Raw genomic sequence first — 14,814 nt, 5'->3', positions numbered from 1 at the left:
CTACCAATGGCACAAGAGAGTTAACAAAGGACCAAGCAAGAATCAAAGCCTTAAGATCTTTTGGTCTCCCCCTATTCTTTGAGTCAGTTGTTTTTATTGCTGGAAAATAATTGTTGTCATAATTATAACCATTAATGAAGTAAAAAATGTTTAATTTTATTTTTTCAACTTGGTGAACTCCAAATTTTCTCTCCAGTAACAAGGGCACATGCCTTATGGGTACTGCATCAAACTGACTCAAAGAAGTTTACTTTTGCTCTCAGAATGTCCACTCCTTACACTCTACCAACTTCAGGAAAAAAGGAGAGAAGAACTGGGAGAATTTAAAACCCCAGATTATCAAAGTTCAAAGACTTTTAGCTTCCCAATACCCTAAATCCTAGTTTCTCTCCCATAAGAAGTTTGAGAATCACATGCTATTGCAGCTTTATTATCTACAGGTACAGGCTAAATTTCCAGGACACCCACCAAAAGAGGCTCCCCATGAACTGAACCCTGAGCAATATCAGATACTCCAGGCTCATCTTGCATCTTCCCTATCCCAACCCTGGGAGTGGTTCTCAATGGATTTGTGGGTCTTTTGCTTAGAGAGTGGTATTTAGAACCCAATATCTGAACTAGATGTGCTTATAGCCACTGAGGTGTCATTAGCTTTTCTTAGGGGATGGAAGTAGGAAATATATGTAAGTAAGCTAATATGTATATATACACATGCATCTATATTTATTTTTAAATCTTTATATCTATAGCTTAATTTTTATACAGTTTTGAAATGTAGGCCAGCATCTTTTGTTAATTTTTGTTTTTCTGTATGTAGAAGTTCAATTATTCTGGCATCAACTTCTGAAGACCTATTTTCTTTCCTTTGAATTAATTTTTTTTTCACTTTTGTAAGAAATCAGTGGTATAGATTTATTTCTGGGTCCTCTATTCTGTTTCATTGAGTTATGTTTCTATAAATCTATACTTTTCCCAACATTATATTTTATTAGTTACTGTACCTTTATAATAAGTTCAGAAATCAGGTAGTGTGAGTTCTCTAACTTTGTTATTTTCTGCAAGTATTTAGCTAGTGCCTTTGACTTTCTATATGTACTTTAGAATAAGCATATTACTGTCTATGAAAAGCCTGCTTGGAATTGCATTTGAAATTCCAAATGGAATTGGAATTGCTTTAAACCTATATCACAAAATGAAGGCAGGAATTGGTATCTTAAAAATATTGGGTATCCATGAATATTATATACCCATCCATTTATTTGTCTTCTTTGATTTCTTTTATCAGTGTTTTGAAATTTTCAATATACAGAACCTACACATAGCTTGTGAAATTTATAGCTGTCTTTTGGTACTATAGTAATTATGTTTTTCTTCATTATTGAATTCCAATTATTCATTGATAGTGTATAGAAGTAAAATTTATTTTTAAGCTTGTTTTATATTCTACAACACTTACCAGATGCCCTATGAAATACTCTCCTACTGTTGGAGTTACATCCATGGTGTGAGGTCTCCCTGGTTGCCCTAAACGAATACTTCTTTTGCAGTGATGTGTGTCCCTAATGGTCTTGAGCCAGAGAGCAATGTATGAAGCACATGGATGGCATGGATGCTTTTATTTTTAAAAATGATTTCCAAAAATCCATATTGGAATTAACAGTATTTTTATATTCTCAGTTTATTATGTTAATCAATTTGTGTCTAAGTAGAAGAATAAAGGAAATATTAATAGCTGCTTGAGAATCTTAGTACAGTCTGTTTGGTACTACCCCGAAACTGAGTGAGTGAATGACCCAAATTATGGCTGCCCCTGTCCTTTCACAAGACAGCTCATTTTCATCCCTTTATTTTCAACACAATTAAATGAGATTTTACTAAGTTGACACCTTACAGTTAAAATAAATTTGATAATATTTAATGACATGATATTTTTCAAGAGGAGTTGAATATATTCTTATTTTTAAATCACCTATGTTCCATTTTTTATATATGTGAAGAAGTTTTCAAACAGTCTGAGCTAATGAAATTGAAATACCTTCATTTATTTCACCAAAGAATATCTATCCAAAGTAGTTTACTTTTATTTGTTTAACTAGATTTTATCAAATTTTGCATGTATTTATATTGTTTTGATCAATTGTGAATTAATACTAATAAAAAATGTAACTCAGTCCAATTTGTTAAATTATTGAAAACCTTATTGTTTTCAAAAATTGAAAACTTTAGTTATAAGCATTTCTTCAGATAAAAGGATAATAATGAAGTAATAAAAAACTTTCAAGTCTTAAATATATTATATTAGACATGATTTTATGGTGAAAATGAAATTAGAAAGTTACTTTAAGAATGAAAGCAAAGTAATTAAAACTATTGCCCAGAAAAAAGAGATTGTTCAAATCAATTTTAAATGAATGATGATAAGTGGCAGTTGTCATAGACTATGATAATTCCATTTCTTATATTTAAAAGATACTCTTCATAATTTTATTTTTGTTATCGGCATTTGTAATATGCCAAACACAACATTCATTCAAGCTTTTATTTATTTTTTTTAAAGATTTTATTTATTTATTTGATGAACAGAGATCACAAGTAGACAGAGAGGCAGGTAGAAAGAAAGGAAACAAAGCAGGCTCCCCGCTGAGCAGACAGCCCCAGGTGGGGCTCGATCCCAGGACCCTGGGATCATGACCCGAGCTGAAGGCAGAGGCTTCAGTGGGTTGAAGCCCATTGAACCACACAGAACCTCATTCGAGCTTTTAAATTCATAATGATTTTTTGATAAGAAGTGCTAGATTAAAAAACAACAAATTTTAGGATACAGAAAGCAAAGTCTATTGATTATAACACTAGACAGCTTTTTGCAAGTTTGACCAGTTCTCCTTCCCCTAAAGAGCTCTTCTGAAGCACGGTACATCCAGGCTAGCCTTGATTCCCAATGTTTCCTAGGTTCAGCGTGTCTGCTTATGGTTGCTATTGCCTGCATTAATTGTCTAATCTGTCTGTGCATTAAAATCTCCTGGGAAATTAAAAAAAAAATTCTAAATCCACATCAAACCTAATTAAAGAGATATTCAGGCAGAGGAATAACCGAAGAGTGTGAGCACCAGGAAAAAATACATTTTTTAATAGCTCCCTTGGTGAGGATGGGCGGTCTAGGGCTTGGGAACAGAACTGATCTAAACAGTCAGTATGAGCAAGGGCATCCTGCTGAAATCCTCACTGTGATTAGCCAGTTTCTTTCTTTCTTTCTTTTTTCTAAGATTTTATTTATTTATTTGACAGAGAGAGAGAGAGATCACAAGTAGGCAGAGAGGCATACAGAGAGAGAAGGGGAAGGAGGCTCCCTGGGGAGCAGGGACCCTGAGACCCTGAGATCCTGAGATCCTGAGATCCTGAGACCCAGGACCCTGAGATCATGACCCGAACCAAAGGCAGAGGCTTAACCCACTAGCCAACCAGGTGCCCCAATTAGCCAGTTTCTATGAAAACTGTGCATTTCAGTTATACTGTAGATTTCTTACATGTAGATTTTGAAACACAGACTCAGTGGTCATGTGCTAGAACCATTTTCTCCCGAAACAATAAATCTGGATTTGATGTGATTGAACTAATAACTTCATCTATAACCATAGGCAAATAAAGGTAAGAGACCTTAGAAATAAAACACATGAATTCCCATTTATCACACAAGGACGGATTGGAACAAGAGTGAAGATTTCGATGCCAGGAGCTGGAATTGGTTTATGCTGCCAAATCTCTTTATCCTTGGCTATAAATCTTTTTGTCTTGACTCAATGGCACCACAGTCAAGGTGTGATCAGTCAAATAACTTCCTGTGTGGAGGCTGCAAGTGGACAGAACCAAGGGCTACCCAAAACTCAATGAGATATCTGAGAATATAGAAGGACGAGAGGTTCCCTCATGTCCAAAAGTCTTCAGACCTAAGATAACAGACATTTTACTTCTTTTTTTTTTTAAAGATTTTATTTACTTATTTGACAGAGAGAGAGATCACAAGTAGGCAGAAAGGCAGGCAGAGAGAGAGGGAGAAGCAGGCTCCCTGCCGAGCAGAGAGCCCGATGCGGGGCTCAATCCAGGACCCTGGGATCATGACCTGAGCAGAAGGCAGAGGCTTAACCCACTGAGCCACGCAGGTGTCCCCAGACATTTTACTTCTTAAGAGCCAAAGAAATGTGAAATTCAGCCAGTCATAACCTGAGTGGTAGTGGCACCCTCTGTGGGTAGCTAACTTGAATCTGGGACCGAGTGTCCCTCCTATGTCACTGATGTAGCTAAATGGTTAAGATTCAGAGTGTCCCATCAGAGTTACAGAAAATTGTCAAAATCTTTGGTATTAAGTGAACTCAATTAATTGGATTGGAGCTGTTTTCTTTAAATGGTTACTCCTCTTTAACAATGGAGACTTTTATACTTAGGAACAGAAGAGTTTAAGAGGTCAGAACCAGTTAAAATCGTTTCAATTCAGAAAGGACCAGTTCGTATTGGCATTTTACGTATTTGTGATGTTGGGATGTTTAAAAGAATTTATATATTTATATTATATAAATATAAATTTATATATTTATATTATATATTATATATATATAATATATATAATATATTATATATATATTAATTTATAATTAATATAATTATAGTCCTCGTAGCCATAATTTTTAAATGTGTACTCAGTAATTAATTTTTACCTGTGAGTTTTAAGTTCAATAATTACTAAATTATGCACAGTATAGGATTATCTAAGAAAACTTAAACATCAATTATATTTAAATAAATACAAAGAATAAAGCAATACATGTATTATATCAAGAGAGTTTATTTAAACTCTTAAGGATAAATTGTTCTTGGCTACAAAATTAAAATACTCAAGATGGAAATTAAATATATCATTATGTATAAATGGCTTTTAAAGGTGACTGTTTAACAAACTTTATAAATTAGGCCCAATATTATTGAAATGCTGATTTAAAGTGGTTGCTAAAATGTACAAGATTTATAAATAGAACATTTTGTAAGGTGAATTAAAAGATTAATAAAGATCTAGGCTTTTTAAAATAGCTTTAATAGCTGAATTGCTAAATGTTTAAAACATAAGTAAAGCTCTGGTAGGTTTCTATGGACAAAAAGAGTTCTCAAGGGCACAGAGATCACTGAACATATGTAAAGGACTGAAGATCCAAAAGAACGTGTTTCCTCTCCCCAAATTTGGGAACAAGGTCAGAAATTGTCACATTACATTTGAAAATGGTCTAATTAATGACATAAAAAGAATGTTTTGGAAAGGTACTTGTGTTAATGAGTGATTTAAAACATCAGAATAGAGGGGCGCCTGGGTGGCTCAGTGGGTTAAGCCTCGGCCTTCAGCTCAGGTCATGATCCCAGGACCCTGGGATCCAGCCCCGCATGGGGCTCTCTGCTCAGCGGGGAGCCTGCTTCTCACCGCCCCCCCCCCACTCTCTGCCTGTCTCTCTGCCTGCTTGTGATCTCTGTCGGTCAAGTAAATAAATAAAATCTTTTAAAAAACAAACAAACAAACAAAAAAAACATCAGAATAGAGAATGTGCAGTTAATGTTATGTACCAGACAGTGCATTTGGAGCAAGCATCTCTTTAGGCCCTGAAAGCCTTATAGCATTCCTGTGAGTGCAGATACTGTTATTATCCCTGTGTCACCGATGGTAAGTCGAAGTCTAAGAGGGTTAATTAATTCCCTCAGACACCCAATTGGAGAGTAGAGCCAACTTGCAAATCTTATTCCCTAGGGACAACCTGTTCTCACGATGTGGACAGCACACCACTTCATTCGGTCAAGAACATGAGGTTTCTTTCCTAGATATTAAGAGGACCAGACTCTTTCTCTAACTAAACATGGGGCATGAGCATCTCTTTGGAGAACCCCAGTGAGAACTTGTTGTTGAATGGCAGTATGTAAACCTGCGTGCTGATGGGGCAGGATGTGCTTACAGGCGAGCTCTGTGTGTAGTTGTTTGGGTTCTTGGTTTAAAATCTTCCACACCCCCAGTAGAGATGACTGATGGGGACTTCTCAGGTGAAGTCCTAACACAGCAAGGCCAGCAGGGAGAGCATCTCTTAAATTGGCCACAAGAGCATAGAATGAGGACAAATGTCCACACACGTCTGGGAGAGGTATCAAGGTGAGAGCCTGAGAATCAGCACAAGAGGGTAGGGGAGCATGGCCCTCTGTAGACGGGTCATGGAGTCACAGCATGGAGCCCACAGGCTTGGGATCCAGAAAAGGTGAGATGACATAGGATGGCAGACAGAGTCTGGGTCAGGAACAATGACTGCTGCCTGCTTTTAGAAATTTTAGAAAACACACTTTCCTGTGGATCAGATCAACTGAAAGAATGGGGAAATGAGCTAACATGTCTCCCAATCCCCTTAAGTCACAGAATGGAGATATCCTGGACTTGTCATGAAGAGGCTTAATGTCTTCCCATACAGAAGATTTCCTACATGTTCCTCTGTACTGTAACTTTCCCCCATGAAACAGAACTGAGAAATGCCTCCAGTAAGATCAAGGAGTGGAACTCATCATCTCCAGTTCTTGTGCATAAGAGGATGAAGGGTTAAGGGAAACTGGGGTGGGCAAAAGGCAAAAGTGCATGGAAAGATGCACTTGAAACCCAACGCCAGGAAATGATAGCAGAATTTGAGGTCCAATATTGAAGGCAAGGCAAAATAGAGTCATCTAATAAGATGTCTTTCCTTGCGAATGGGTATTAGTTTTCCTCTCCTTATTAATCCATTCATTCAAGTGACAGTCCACATCCATTCATTCAGTGCAGTGTGTGAGCCCATGGATGAGTGAGCATCAGAAGGCATCTAGGCAATTGTGTGTCTGTCCTGGGGGAAGTCATGCCCAAATTTGCTATCCAAGGCAGGGAGCTTGAAGTGACACTCTGAGACATGAGTGAGGACAAGAGGGTCTCTGGAAAGAGAGAAAAAGAATCTGTAGGTTAAAATGAAATTTTTGCATGATGGGTACTAGCATTGATAAGCTAAAGGGATGGGAGAGTGAGCTAACAGGAAAACAAGAACGAGTGGCAAGTTCCGTGTGTTCCTGGGGACATACTGTGTGCATGGTCAGACTGGCCATGGAGAGACTCAGGAGTCTGGAGTCTGTTAAAGGAATTTTGTGGATCTTTTGGTTAGCTGACTATGTGGACACAAGGATACCCAAGGAGTCTGGAGAGAAAGGGAAATGACCCACACATCTGAGGAAGAGAATGTGGAGTGTGGTTTTTCTTTGGTTGCATTTACTGTCCTCTGGTTGCATTTACTGCCCTCTCTCAAAACCTTCCCAGAGGTGGCTGTATTAATGGCCTCTCTCCCTAAGCCTTGTGGCAGAAAATATCTCTCTACCTGCTACAAACAAGGCACTGGGCCATGAGCCAATGGGACCTCTGAGAAGAACATGGTTGAGTCAATCGTAGCAGCTCCTGGATGTCAGGTGATTGACTTCTTCCATCCAGCCCCACTTGACAGAGCACCTGCAGTAGAGCAATTTAGTGATAAATGAACTCATGAGCCTTTTGAGGAAGATATTTTATGGGCTAGCCATCGCTCTCTAACGAGAAAGAAACAAATACGGTTCCCACCTTACTTCCATTTTACTCTCTTCTCTACAGTTGCCTAAGTTAACTCATCCTTGGATCATAAAGCTAATCGCTGGGGACACCTGGGCACAGGGAGCCTCTGATTGCAAATACACCATTGGGGTGTTTCTCCCCCTATTTCTATGGCCCCTTTCTGTTATTACCAGTCCCATTGGAAATACGAATCTTTGAATATGCAAAGATTCTCAGGAGATGTCCTGGGATGGACAGATATCAAGCAGATAAGTGTGAGATTACTACTTTTTGCACATCTGCTTTGCAGTAATGAAGAATCAGGGGATACTAGATACAGAAAATGGGGGACAATGCTTGGTATCCACAAGGCCAGGTGAGTGCTAGAGGCACCTGCCCCTCCAGGGTAACGCCATTCTTCTGGGAGTGTAGATGGACACAGACTATCAGCACTGCAAGGGCAGGGCAATCCTACTAGGAAATGGGAGTGTGGTCCTATATCTGAGAACATGCAATATGGAAGCCAGAGCCTACATTGGGTCCTACATCCATGTATGCACCAAATCAATGATAGTTTAGGAGATATATATATATATACATATATATATTTTTTTCTGATGGAAAGATACAGAAATGACAACATTTCAAGGATGAACATTTTCAGATGCAAAATATATCCATGTCAGAGCTAGTGAACTTTAATTATGATTCTTTTTCCTCTTCTGTACGTATTTATCATTGCCTTTTAGGGGTGCAGTCTTCTCTAGCTAGGCATAAAGGCAAACCCCTTTCTGCCCATACCACGTTTGCAACTGCCGAGCTCCATTCCCTTACCACAATGCTTAGTAGAGTTTTACTTTTTCACTGAAAATGGTAATTTTTTGCTGCCCCTGAAATTTTTTAAATAAGAAGTTGTTCTCATATACTTTTGTTTGATATTTCAGATTTACAGTGTCTGCATATTAGTCACAAAAAGTCTTGCCCTTTAGAAGACATTATATTTTAAAGCCAAAGGAAACTAGGGCAGGGGAGAATTTTCCCTAATCACACTCAGAGAGGGAAAGGATTTTAATGTAATGCCTTTTGATATATCAGAGTAATATTTAGGTTTTCTTTCTGAAAAACAACAAAAAAGCTCTTTGGGAAGAGGAAAAAAGTCATCTTGCTTATGAAAATATTTATTTTTAAACATAAAACATTTTTATTGCTTTCTGTGTATAGAGAGTCACAAGTTCTTGAGATAGAAGGGACCCCAAAGGCTACTTGGAGCAGTTTCCTACAGAAGGTCACCAACTCATCTTCAGTTTTGCACTAGAAGGAGGAACTTAGAGCTTTAGGAGCTGGTCCATGCTACTCCTTAGCAATGCTTATTATTTGGAATGTTCTTATTTATATAAGGGTCAAAGTATTTCTTTGACACTACCATCAGCAGTTTTAATCCTACAGATTGATAGAATCTCTTCTCTGCTTTTTTTTTTTCCATATAAGTCCTTCATACATTTGAAGACAGAATAATCTCCTAAATTATCTTTCTGGTGATACATATTCTAATTTTTTTCCTTTTCACATTGGTCTGGTGATTATGGTTCAGGATCTCACACTGGTTGCTGGACACATAGAGGTGAAGGGTATGGTCTTTGTTCTCATTGACCATTGAGGGAAGGCACTCAAAAAAAAAAGTGAGCATTGTGATATAGAGTGATATCTCTACACATTTATTATTATTTGTGTGTGTGTGTGTGTGTGTGTGTGTGTTTCTGTGGAGAAAGACAGAGAAGAGAGCATATAATTTGTGTTGTGGAGAGGACAGGAGCAAATAAACACAAGTCAAACAAAATAAATCCTGAAGGATGTGCAAGAGTTTTCTAGGTTTATAAGGGAAAGAACTTCCTTCTAGATGATGTGAAATTTCATGCAAAAGCAAGAGGTAACAAGAGTGTATCTTTTCTACTGTTGTTGCTGCTGTTATTTTCTTTTTATTGGAGTACAGTTGACACATAATGTTACATTAGTGTCAGGTGTACAGCATAGTACCCCTAGTACAATAGGACCATAGTACAACCACTGATATCTGAATCAGTGCTTCAGATAGTAGCTCCCATCTGTCACTGTGCAACACTCTGACAAGATCATTGACTGTATTCCCTATGCTGTGCCTTTTATTCCTGTGACTCATTCACTCCCTAACTGGAAGACTGTGCCTCCCACTCCCCTTCATCATTTTTTGTCGATCCTGCTGATCTCTGTCCTGGCAATCATCATCTTGTTCTGTTTATTTATAGGTCTGATTCTCTCTTTGTCTGTTTATTCATTTGATTTTTAAAGATTCTACATACAAGTGAAATCATATGGTATTTGACTTACTCAGTCTGACTTATTTCCTCTATAAAATATATCCACTAGGTCCATCCGTGTCGTTGCAAATAATACAATCTCATCCTTTACATAGATGTATATATATACATCTATATCCCATCTTTATCTATTGATCTATTGATGGACACTTAAGTTGCTCCAGTATCTTGGTTATTGTAAACAATGCTGCAATAAACATCAGGGTGCATATATCCTTTTGAATTAGTGTTTTGTTTTCTGTGGGTAAATACCCAGTAGTGGGATTAGTGGATCATATGGATTTTCTATTTTTAATTGTTTTAGGATCTTCCATACTGTTTTCCAGCATATGCATAAACTGTGAAGGACAGAGTAAGAAAAGAAAGAAGGGGACACCTGAATGGCTCAGTTGGTTAAATTTCTGTCTCTTGATTTCTGCGCAGGTCATGACCTCAGGGTCATGAGATTGAGCCCTGCAATGGGTTCCATGCTCAGCATGGAGTCTGCTTGAGGATTCTTTCCCCTGCCAACACTCCACTTCCCTAGGTTTCTCTCTCCCTCTCTCTCTCTATCTCAAATAAATAAAGTAAAAGCCAAAAAAAAAAAAAAAGTTTGTTTTTGTTTTTTGTTTTTAACTGAAATGGTAATCAACTAGATATAGACCACTGTATACTTAGGATGTTATATATAAACCTCATGATAACCACACACCCCAAACCTATAACAGACATAAAAAAAATAAAGAGAAAGCCAACATAACATACAGAAAAACACCAATCACAAAGAGACCGAGAGAACTAGAAAAGAACAAAAACAACCAGAAAACAGGAAACAAAATGGCAATAAGGATGTACCTATCAATAATTACTTTAAATGTAAATGAAAGCATATCTTACTGTGTTCAGGAAACACAAGGAGCTTAGTAGAGCTATGGTTCAGTGTGTATGAAGGAGAGAGGTAAACACAGGCTGAAACTGTATGTTGGGGATCAGATTATAAAGCACCTTGATTCACTTTACTGTATACATTGTGCTGATCACTGAGGAGTGTAAGAAGGCTGAAATTTTGTATTTACAAAAATAATTCTCCCCAGTGTGGTGCAGAAACTCCAAAGATGCTAAGGCCAGAGCTGCTCTGTAAATCAAGGAGGAACTCATGATGGCCCAGCTACACCAGCGATACTGAGGGCATTGAGAAGCAAAGAGACTGATCTGATAAGTCTGTAGGTCACAGTAGTAAAACTACTATCATGACGGGGAATGAGACACCATGGGCAAGCAGGAATAAGAGCTCACACAAATAAATCAGAAATAAATAAAGTGATTGAATACATAGAAATAATAAAACAATGATAGTAACTGCATAAACAAAACAGATTGCTAATGTGTCTATAAGAAGTATAAAACTATAAAAATCAGCTATCAGATTTTTAAAAGAGCTAAATAGTACATCTGTAAGTGAAAAAAAAATTGGAATGTAAAAGTTGCTGTCTAGGTGCACTAACAGAATTCACCCAGCTGTGGAGAGGATTCAAGAAATGAATAAAGAGACTTTACCAGAATGCACCCCATAGAGATGAAGAGTCGGAAACTATGCAAGAGACAAAAAGCCCTGGAGGATAGAGTGAAAAGCTAGAGGATATTCCTAAGATGAATTCTGAAAAGAAGAGAAAAACATAAACAATATTTTATAGAATTAAAAAAAAAGACAATTCTTAGTATCAGTAACCTACAAGTAGAGAAAAGAGTGTGATCAGAAACAGTTTTCTTCTGCAGTCTTAGTGTCCATGGGTTATATTTATGGAGAGAAAAGTCACGTCTTTCATTTAGAATGGGAAAAAGCTTGCAGCCTTCCCGTTGAGATCAGGAACAGGACAAGGATGCCCACTCTCACCACTCTTGTTCAACATAGTATTAGAAGTTCTAGCAACAGCAATCAGACAACAAAGAGAAATAAAGGTATCCAAATTGGCAATGAAGAAGTCAAACTCTCTCTCTTCGCAGATAACATGATACTTTATATGGAAAACCAAAAAGACTCCACCCCCAAACTACTAGAACTCATACAGCAATTCAGTAATGTGGCAGGATACAAAGTCAATGTACAGAAATCAGTGGCTTTCTCATACACTAACAATGAAAATACAGAAAGGGGAATTAGAGAATCGATTCCATTTACTATAGCATCAAGAACCATAAGATACCTGGGAATAAACCTAACCAAAGAGGTAAAGGATCTGTACTCGAGGAACTACAGAACACTCATGAAAGAAATTGAAGAAGACACAAAAAGATGGAAGACCATTCCATGCTCTTGGATCAGAAGAATAAACATCGTTAAAATGTCTATTCTGCCCAGAGCAATCTATACTTTTAATGCCATTCTGATCAAAATTCCACCGGTATTTTTCAAAGAGCTGGAGCAAATAATCCTAAAATTTGTATGGAATCAGAAGAGACCCCGAATTGCTAAGGAAATGTTGAAAAACAAAAATAAAACTGGCGGCATCACGTTACCTGATTTCAAGCTTTACTACAAAGCTGTGATCACCAAGACAGCGTGGTACTGGCATAAAAACAGACACATGGACCAGTGGAACAGAGTAGAGAGCCCAGAGATGGACCCTCAACTCTATGGTCAAATAATCTTCGACAGAACAGGAAAAAATATCCAGTGGAAAAAAGACAGTCTCTTCAATAAATGGTGCTGGGAAAATTGGACAGCTATATGTAGAAGAATGAAACTCGACCATTCTCTTACACCGTGCACAAAGGTAAACTCGAAATGGATAAAAGACCTCAACATGAGACAGGAATCCATCAGAATCCTCGAGGAGAACATAGGCAGTAACCTCTTCCATATCAACCCCAGCAACTTCTTTCAAGATATGTTTCCAAAGGCAAAGGAAACAAAAGTGAAAATGAACTTTTGGGACTTCATCAAGATCAAAAGCTTCTGCACAGCAAAGGAAACAGTCAGCAAAACAAAGAGGCAACCCACGGAATGGGAGAAGATATTTGCAAATGACAGTATAGACAAAAGGTTGATATCCAGGATCTATAAAGAACTTCTCAAACTCAACACACACAAAACAGATAATCATATCAAAAAATGGGCAGAAGATATGAACAGGAACAAAGTTTAGAAAGAGTTTGATGCAAGGTGTTGGAAGTTTCATCCAGAATAAATGAGAGTAAAGATGGAAGAGTAGGTATTGTAGATACCTACAATGTAGAGTAGACATGTAGATAACCCAGAATATTAGGATGACTTTGGGAGTATTCCCAAACAGTTATTTCCATCTGTTTATGGAATAAGAGAAAATTAAGAAATAGAGAAAATAGTTTTTTTTTTTACCCTACTTAACATCCTATGACTGTAAGAAATAACACAAGGCTACCATCCTCTGTTTGTCAAATAAATTAGAGAAACAGTAATCAATGCTAAACTCAGAAACAATGCCAAAAAATAATCTGACAGTTGTCATATTTTCATTTGTATTACCTCAGTTGGGGAAATCATGCATTAAGAGCACCCTTGGAATTATTGGAAAGATTAGGCTAATCAAATTCATTTTGATACCAGTGAGCTAATAAAATATATTTAATAACAGGAACCCTTAATTATAATAATAGAGGAAAAATTCACTTCAAACCCAGAAAGATATAAGAATGAGCCATCTGGAGGTGGATTACAATGTAAAAAAATGAATTTTTGTTCAAATTCCTCAATTCTCCACCTTTAAAAAAAAAGTCTTATTTATCAGGGCACTTGGGTGGCTCAGTCATTAAGCACCTGCCTTCAGCTCAGGTCATGGTCCCAGGGTCCTCAGATCAAGCCCTGCATCAGGCTCCATGCTTGGCGGGAAGCCTGCTTCTCCCTCACCCACTCCCCCTGCCTGTGTTCCCTCTCTTGCTCTCTCGTTCTGTCAAATAAACAAGTGAAATCTTTTAAAAAATATATTTTATTTATTTAAGTAATCTCTACATCCAACATGGGGCTCAAACTCATGACCCTTAGATCAGGAGTCACGAGCTCTTCAAAACTGAGCCAGCCAGGCACCCCCTTCAATCCTTCATCTTAATAAAATTGACAGTAGGCCTTTAGCTGTGCCTATAAATGGTAAAAGGGCTTTACCTCCAGAAGTGATCCTTTGCTTGAAACCATGACTTTTCTCACAATGAGCTTTGGCAGGCTTTTTTTTTTTTTAAGTTTTTTTGTTTTTTTGTTTTTGTTTTTAATTTACTTGACAGAAAGAGCACAAGTAAGCAGAGTGCAGGCAGAGGGAGAAGGAGAAGCAGGCTCTCCACCTTCACTGAGCAGGGAGCCTTGCAAGGCTCTGATCATGACCTGAGCCAAAGGCAGCTGCTTAACTGACCGAACCACCCAGGCACCCCCTGGTAAGCATGCCTTTATCGAAACAGTTGAATAGATGTTTTACTTCCAAAGTGGTTCAATTTGTGAACAAGTTTATCCCCACCCAGAAAAGCATAGTAGTCTTAATAAATACACATGCCTACCCCACCCCAAAGAGATCAACACACCCTTCACCCCAAAAGTTGTACATGTGTTTTTGGAAAGTACTGAATGATGAAGAATGTATTGATAAAGAATGGCGAATATTGTAAACAACTTACCTAAGGAATGACATGTAATGCTGACAATAACAAATCAGAATGTGCTATCAGCTTCAAGCTAATAGACTGGGAAGCACAGGTCAAATAACTGGGTTCCCAGAGAGGTTTAAGACCAGCATTCCAATGCCGTGCTCTCTCCTGAGCGTACATTTCATTTACAGACCATCAAATATCTAACAAACATTTACTGCATGGCAGTGAGAAATTCTGCTGTGTGGAATACCATGGTGG

This window comes from Martes martes (assembly GCF_963455335.1).
Source record: "Martes martes genome assembly, chromosome: 11".
Classification (NCBI taxonomy): domain Eukaryota; kingdom Metazoa; phylum Chordata; class Mammalia; order Carnivora; family Mustelidae; genus Martes; species Martes martes.
The sequence above is the reverse complement of the archived record's forward strand: the minus strand, read 5'-3'. Positions refer to the sequence as shown.